The sequence below is a fragment of the Liolophura sinensis genome, chromosome 10, assembly GCF_032854445.1.
Source record: "Liolophura sinensis isolate JHLJ2023 chromosome 10, CUHK_Ljap_v2, whole genome shotgun sequence".
Lineage (NCBI taxonomy): Eukaryota > Metazoa > Mollusca > Polyplacophora > Chitonida > Chitonidae > Liolophura > Liolophura sinensis.
In genome coordinates, this window is record NC_088304.1 from 34,053,192 (window position 1) to 34,061,762 (window position 8,571).

The following is an 8,571-nucleotide window of genomic DNA, read 5'->3' on the forward strand; positions in this document are numbered from 1 at the left end:
CGTCAGAGTCGTCGGGGTAGGGGGGGGAGAGATTAAAATGCCTGTTTTTCGATCCACATTGCGCACCATTATAACAAACTATATCGTAGAGAATAAAATCAGAGCAGCGGCGATAGTGTGACAGTTGGCAAATGGTCACTCATAACCGGCGAAATGCGGTCTTGTGTCAATTAACCTCAGTCAGGGTTTTATTCTAACTGTAAATACATAAATAGCAGAAACTTGTAAGCCCTTAACAGCAGGATTGAAACAGAATTCCTTAGAACAAATTAATGGCATTAATAGCCTTCTAGTAGATTGTAACTGATCTAGAATTGATCAGAATGCTGAGTTGTCGTCATATTTAACTAGTAATAACATGAAAGCAATGCAAACGTTTAAGGCCTCGAAATGTTTCGTCCGCCATTAGGAGGCCGGGTTGAAAGGCTTATTGTTAAATATGCATTTCTCGTGTATACTCATATCAATATTTCATAAAGTTTTATTCTAATTACAGGTTCATGTAAATGATTAAATAGTAGCTAATTGCGGGCCCCCTATCACCAACGCAAAGACAAAGTTATGTAAAAAATACAATGGTGTTAAATGCAATTTAGATTTATTAAACAGTCACCTGAAAACCTGGCAAGTGACCTGACAGGTCAATCCTAGTGTCGGGCAGGAAATGGGGATTCTGGCGAAGATTCTTCCGTTATGATTGACAAAGGTCCGTGGTTTGTAACCGCCTTGATTGGGGATATGATTAAACATCAATACTACTGGCTAGCTTTGTGAACTAACAACTAACAACAGGTGCAACGTTTCCTTGTTGTTTTGTTTGCTGTTGTTTTCTTTTGTTTTTATTTTGTGTGATGTCTTAGTGCATGATATCGACAAAAAAAATTCTAGGGGGCTACTGAACAGATAAGATCGCTGATGTAAACTAACGATAATTAATAATAGTATATATTTTAATTAGAATTGTTATCATTATTATAATTATTATTCATAATTATGTTGATGGAAACTGTGATGATATCAGTGCACGATGACATATACTTAATATTGTTTCTTGATTTCATTTTTTTAGCATGCCGACTAACAAGATTTCAAATGGACAACAGATTTTACTATGAAAGTGTGCCTTATTTTAATAATTCCAACATGGTTATGCGTAACTGCCCAAAGGGAACGTCTTTTAATGAAGAGCGATGTGGGTGTACCGACAAGATTCCGGTTACCTTCAGACAAGGTAGGATCCAAAGGTTATCATATCGGTAATGTTACGTCACACGTGACGTCACATGTGACGGCACACACTCGGAAATACAACTCATTAAAATGTGTGTATATATACTTCCACTCAGACCGGGGGGTTATCGTGCCATCGCGGCACAATGGCTCATTAGTTTCTTAACAGTGCAGTGGTTGTGTTTTATTCAAGCTCATGCCTTTATCGTACTTGGGAAGGTCTTGCAGCAACCTGCGGATGGTCGAGGGTTTCCCGGTTTCCTCCATAATATTGGCCATCTTCGTATAAGTTAAACATTCTTGACCATGGCGTAAAGTACCATAATGATAAATAAAAGGAACCGTGGCCTGATCGGTGTGTAGAATATATGCTTCTTTTATAATTTTGTTTTAAAATTCTGGTCTCACATTTTTTGTCCCGCTGATATGTTATACTGGTTGATTTCCTGTGTGTGTATTAATCAGCGTAACTTACAGAACGTTTCTGTTTTGTGTGTTAGGGTCCACGTTAAATGTTTCAGTACTTCATCTGTTTGGCTGAAGTTTTGGGTTCATTTATCTCAGTTGGATATCATGGTGCCTTCCAAACAAACTTCTAAATAGCTTTCTGAGGTCAACGGGACTCGTAAGTCATACAGCAGTGAATAACGTAGTCACAGGCGAAAATACAGGTCATATTTATTATCTCTTCAATGTTTTCAGCCTGCGTCCCTAGCATGGCACTTATGTTCTCCGACAATAAAGCCCAGGATGCAGAGTTTGGCCACTTCGTTAAGAACGTCAACGTGGGTGTTAGAGCTGATACAGGGATGTTCCGTGGATTGCCCGAACAAGGATCACTTCTCATCGTTCCTCGCTATGCTAACATGGAGTGGGGAGACTCGTTTGTCTTCTACGTTATTTTCGCCACCCAGAACATCCAGCAGACGAATGCCGTGCTGCTGGCCAATTCGGGCTGCCAGGGGGAAGACAATCCCTCTATCAAGCTATCTGTGATGAACTCGAATATTTTACAGGGGCAAATTGTTTTAAACGGCGGCGAAACTGTCACGGTCTCTGCACCATTTGGCGTGAGTTGAACTGTTTGTATAACTCATATTTATTTATTTATTTATTTATTTATTTAACGTATTTTACTTATTTATTTATTTATTGGTTACCTGATATGGACATTTGTCTGTATTACTATTGCTGCTGTTATTATCTTTGCTGGGGTAAGCAGTTCTGTAATTAGTTCTGGTAGTCGGTCGGTCGGTCGGTCGAAGCTCTGACATGCTTTGTATTAACATAGATCGTTCACTTAACGGAGTTAAAAACAACATCGATATTAGTCTGTGGCACTGACGAATTTCCTATGCACATGACCTAGACAAGACGTCTTCAGTGGAAGTAAGATTGTGTGTATATATAATCCCACTGTCGTTGTCTAACGCTTTATGTTACCAAGAAACCCACGGATAACGAATGCAGGAGTCATATTCATTAATCAGTTATTTGCTTTGTAAATCAGCGTGAGATTTAGTTCGCCTTCCACAAAACTTCGTAAATCCGTCTCGTTCTCTAATAATCATAAATAGGACATTTATGGAAGGTGTTAAATACATGTATTAGTGCAGACTATTGCATATTATTCATTCTTTCAGTCTCTCTGGGTGCGTGCAACCACCACATGTGTTTCATACAAATCTCATAAGCTACAAAAAGGGTATTTGGGAAAACCTTAACTGGATTAGATTATGCATAAATGCTTTTCAACAAACGAGGATGATTAAACAAAATTTCGAAGGGATCAGTCTCTGTTGAAGCGGCCAATCATTCCATTGACGCCATCGTTTTAGTGACGTCATTCCCAGTCATTGTGCAGTACTTTGATTATGCAGAGGGATCAAATTCTGTTTGACACAATGGTGTTTTTTACACTTCTGAAAGGATCTATAGCTCCTTTTAGACGTATCGTATCAAATGCGACTGATCACATGAAAATAAGACAAACTCCTTTTCTCTTCCCGCTGGCACCTTTCTATTAAAACTGATTGAGATTTCTCACGTTTCGACTGAGCTTGATTCTACAAGTCGGAAAACAAATTGCGCGGTGCGAAACTATTCATTATAATACTACAACGTCCATTAAAAATACCTTCATTTTGACTACGAAAGCAGCGAAGTAGCGTTGTCCGTACCACATTTCTATAAACGGTCAATTTCTGCTTAAGAAACTCCCTTGACCACACCCCGTGACTATTGCCTTAACCCACATCTAACACTATTGTTTACTTAGTCTCGGAAATCTCAGTAATTCTCCAAAAGGTGCAAGTAACCTTTGTGTTTCAAAATGATATACTCGGTGACCCGTGTTATCCGGGATCTCGTCACTGTTCAACTCTTCAGATAAGTTCACGCTAAGATTAAACAGACAGTATACGTGCAAGATGATTTCCTTTGAAGTGTGATATGATTTGATATCATCAAGCAGGAGGTTTGTTACTTTTTACAGAAGCCACGTTCTTGATGTTACAATTCAGTCCTACAGTTTTTGATAATTGATATTTATAAAAAAAAATTGACAAACAGGTATATCTGTTAGGTACAGTAGATGTGGCCGTTATAATCTGTACTAATAAACTGAGGGGTTGTCAATGCAATTTGTTGAGCAGTTTTCATTGAGTTCAAATTTGCCACCGTTTTACGGACCGTTTCGGGCTGTTTATAGATGGAAACTTGCCTTAAGGAAAATGTGAGCTTGCCAATACATCGCGTCCTACAGTTAAAATTTTTCTGCAACTTGGTATATGCGAAAACTTTTACGGACTACATTGCTTATTTTTCCTGAATTACTTGTCTTGAATCACTGAATGAGATACAATGTTCGAATCCAGTCCTCGTTAGTTTTGACGCGGCTGTAAGTCGGGGATGGGGAAAAGTATTATGTACCTGACGAACGGCGATGGCTTTCATTTGGACATTTCGGCTTACTTTACCCATGAACTCTCCTGAGGTTGTATGAATCAGCATTGTTAAAATAAACAAATAAATCAATCAATCAAAAATATCAGGTTTGTTTACATCATTTCCTTCAGACAATGGGCTATAACCTGGCTGTTTTGATGTATGACGGATCCACCCTGTCACTCGTAGTTACAAGACCTGACCAGACGGAAGCCAGAGACGAGCAGATTGTACCAGGTACACATATTTCTAGTTATTACATACACAACAAAATACCCTCACTACTGACTGGCATGTTAGCCACGTGAAGGTAACGTTACGTGCACGTATATCTACTATGGCGGTAAAATACCCTCACAAGTGACTATCGTGTTAGTCGCGTGAAGGTAACGTTACATGCACGTATATCTACTATGGCGGTAAAATATCCTCACTACTGACTAACGTGTTAGCCACGTGAAGGTAACGTTACGTGCACGTATATCTATAATGACGGTAAAATATCCTCACTACTGACTGTCATGTTAGTCACGTGAAGGTAACGTTACGTGCACGTATATCTATTATTGTGGTAAAATACCCTCACTAATGACTGACATGTTTGTTATGTGAAAGTTACGCTACGTGTACCTATATCAACTGTGGCGATTAAATACCCTCCCAATTGACTATCATGTTAGTCACGTGAAGGAAACGTTACGTGCACATGTATCTATTATTGCGGTAAAATACCCTCACAACTGACTATCAGGTTAGTCACGTGAAGGTAATATTACGTGCATGTGTATCTACTATGGCGGTAAAATACCCTCACTACTGACTGTCATGTTAGTCATGTGAAGGTAAAGTTACGTGCATGGGTACCTACTATGGCGGTAAAATACCCACACTACTGCCTGTCATGTTAGTGACGAAAAGGTAACGTTACGTGCTCGTATATCTTCTATTGCGGTAAATACCCTCACAACTGACTGTCATGTTAGTTATGTCGCGTGGAATATCTTTTAATGAAGAGCGATGTGGGTATACCGACAAGAATCCGGTTAGCTTTAGACAGGGTAAAAATTCAAAGGTCATCATGTGCGTCACGTTACGTCACACTTGAGCACACACACTCGGAACGATAACTCATTAAAATGTGTATATATATTTCCACTCAGACCGAGTGGTTATCGTGCTATCGCGGCACAATGGCTCATTAGTTTCTCAACAATGCAGTGGCTGTGTTTTATTCAACCTCATGCTGCCTCATTCTGTGGTCGTATGTGGGAAGGCCTTGCAGCAACCATATCTACTAGGGCGATAAAATACCATCGCAACTAACGAACATAGGCATGTGAAAGTAACGTGACGTGCACCTATATCTACTATGACGGTAAAACACCCTCACTACTGACTGTCATGTTAGTCACGTGAAGGTACCGTTGCGTACATGTGTATCCACTATGGCGGTAAAATACCCTCATAACTGACTATCATGTCAGCCACGTGAAGGTAACGTTGCGTGCACGTATATTTACTATGGTGGTAAAATACCCTCACTACTGACTGACATGTTAGTCACGTGAATGTAACGCTACGTGCACGTATATCTATTATGGCGGTAAAATACTGGTTGCCACGATAGTCACATCCACCTAACGTGACGTCCATCTATGGTTACCTTGACGACGAACTGCCCACAGTACTGGTTGCCACGATAGTAATGTCCACGTAATGTGACGTACATCTATGGCTACCATGGCGACGAACTGCCCACAATACGGGTTGCCACGATAATAATGTCCACGTAATGTGACGTACATCTATGACTACCATGGCGACGAACTGCTCACAATACGGGTTGCCACGATAATAATGTCCATGTAATGTGACGTACATCTATGGCTACCATGGCGACGAACTGCCCACAGTACTGGTTGCCACGATAGTAATGTCCACGTAATGTGACGTACATCTATGGTTACCTTGACGACGAACTGCCCACAATACGGGTTGCCACGATAATAATGTCCACGTAATGTGACGTACATCTATGGCTACCATGGCGACGAACTGCCCACAGTACTGGTTGCCACGATAGTAATGTCCATGTAATGTGACGTACATCTATGGTAACCTTGACGACGAACTGCCCACAATACGGGTTGCCACGATAATAATGTCCATGTAATGTGACGTACATCTATGGCTACCATGGCGACGAACTGCCCACAATACTGGTTGCCACGATAGTAATGTTCACGTAATGTGACGTACATCTATGGTTACCTTGACGACGAACTGCCCACAGTACTGGTTGCCATGATAACAATGTCCACGTAACGTTGCGCCTTCCGGAACCATGGCGGTCAGTTTTAGGGGTTGCTACAATGGTAACCAGGTGCACGTGACGTTAGGTAAAGCAAAGCGAAGCCTTTCTTGTCTTTTGTGAAACTGTTCAAGTGTCTGTTATAATATCGTATTATAGCATGATAGTTAAGGTGTAGCTGAACTAATTGTTTAACCTCCATTTAATAGACCGGCCCAGATAGCACAGTTGGTAGAGCGTCCTCTTCGGTAGATCCAGGATCAATCCTTGATCGAGTCACACCTAAGACTTTAAAAGAGGAAGTTGTAACTTCCTCGCTTGGCGTTCAGCGTGAAGGGGATAGTGCAACGACTGGTTGACCCGTATCAGTATAATGGCTCGGGCGGGGCGGTTTACTTGCCTTCGGTAAGTCGTCTCAGTGAAGCAGCACTAGATAAAAGAGTGGTGGAAATCCGTCCTGCAACAAGGAGGCACATTACACGTACAAGCACCCTAATGATTCCTTCGTCGTCATATGACTGAAAAATTGTTGACTACGACGTTAAACCCCAAACTCCATTTAATAGAATGAAACCCTGCCCTGCATACTTGACAATAATTGCGAATTACTCGTCAGAGTTGTGTCCCTTGCTCACATTGTTCGATCGATCATTGAAAAGCATCCTTTAAAGTAAGGCTGAAAAGAGCTATACCAGGTCATTGTGGAATGTCTGCCACTTGTCGCCTAGGCGTACAAATACCAACGATACGAATTACGATACGACGTAACGAAATTTTGTTGGTCGTTGTCACGATCGTATTTATTGCGATCTATCCTTAGTTGATGACCTAAGTTTAAATCCCGATGACAATTTTATGTTACGACCACACATGTAAATGTGCCTTTTATGATTATCTTTCTCAATATTTGTTTCAGCCGACCCTAACACGGTGGCACGGCGCCACTGCGCTCTAAGCATTGGCTATGGGGGCAGAGAGTCAAACTACTTCAGAGGCTTTATTGATCTGGTAAGTTAACACAAAGAAACCACATACATTTCTATGGCCTCTATTTGCAGCCTTGCTTGGGTTACTCTTATAAATATCCCTAATAATGATTTGTTTCTTTTCAGTTACAATTAGCTGGCCTATTCAAGGCTCAGAATGTTTAATATTTCAAGCTTTTAGAGTAATGGTTAAAGGTTCAAAAAGAGTTTTGAAAAGTTAAAGATTTGAAAAGTTAAAGATTTGAAAAGTCAAAGATTTGAAGTGTGTTATATTTAACTTTACTAGCAATGTTAGATATCATGGAAGTAGCCAGAACGGGTTGAACGAGTAGAACTATGCGCCGTTTACTATAATAATAATAAAACATTAGTTTTAAGCACAAATATGTAACTGATAGAAAAGTTAAATGCCATTTCCGATGTAAAACAACATTTCACGTTTTTTCCCCCATATTATCGTATACTTTCCCATAGATCTGATGTATGTGATTTATTTTTCCTTTCCTCTCAGGTTCAGGTATTAACTTGCAACTAAACGGTTTTCAAATTCTGGTGGCGGAAAACTGTCCTCTCGGTCAGGGCGGAAGTCACGTGATCTACAAGACCGTCATTATAAGAAAAAACCACACCGGATGAAGAGATGTAAAATAGCAATCTGTGATTGGCTGTCAAACATTCACGCGGCAGTGTCTTAATATTGCGTGCGAAAACGGTCCTTTTTCAGTGAAGGCTTGTCTTTGAAAAACTGATCCTTGATCATGGGAAATATTTATTCCGAAGACTGGCTGTGTCTGTTTGACAACGCTGATCTGTCTGTGACGTCAGGAGACAAAAATTCATATATGGACTACTTCCGGCGGTTACATCGGTTACATGACAATCTTAAACAGGACAGTACCATAAAGCGTTCTGAAGGATCTGTTCCTCGGCATGTGTACACTTTGTTGAATTTGTTGGAGTTGTCTCCCCTACTGTGGAAATCGTAACACGTGAATATAATGATGACAGTACAGACTCATGGGTGAAAAATAGAGCACTCTCCTATCCTAGATTTGAAAGTAACCTGAACTTTAAAAAATGTATATTTGTAGCCATTTG

At 40.4% G+C, this 8,571-nt stretch overlaps 1 long non-coding RNA gene across 1 annotated transcript; it reads left to right on the forward strand.

The window, feature by feature from the left end:
• Positions 1-4,336: 4,336 nt before the first annotated feature.
• Positions 4,337-8,327, forward strand: LOC135476108 (uncharacterized). Its single transcript, XR_010445094.1, has 3 exons — positions 4,337-4,413; positions 7,404-7,495; positions 7,985-8,327. It is a non-coding gene; the product is annotated as an uncharacterized LOC135476108 (long non-coding RNA).
• Positions 8,328-8,571: the final 244 nt, after the last annotated feature.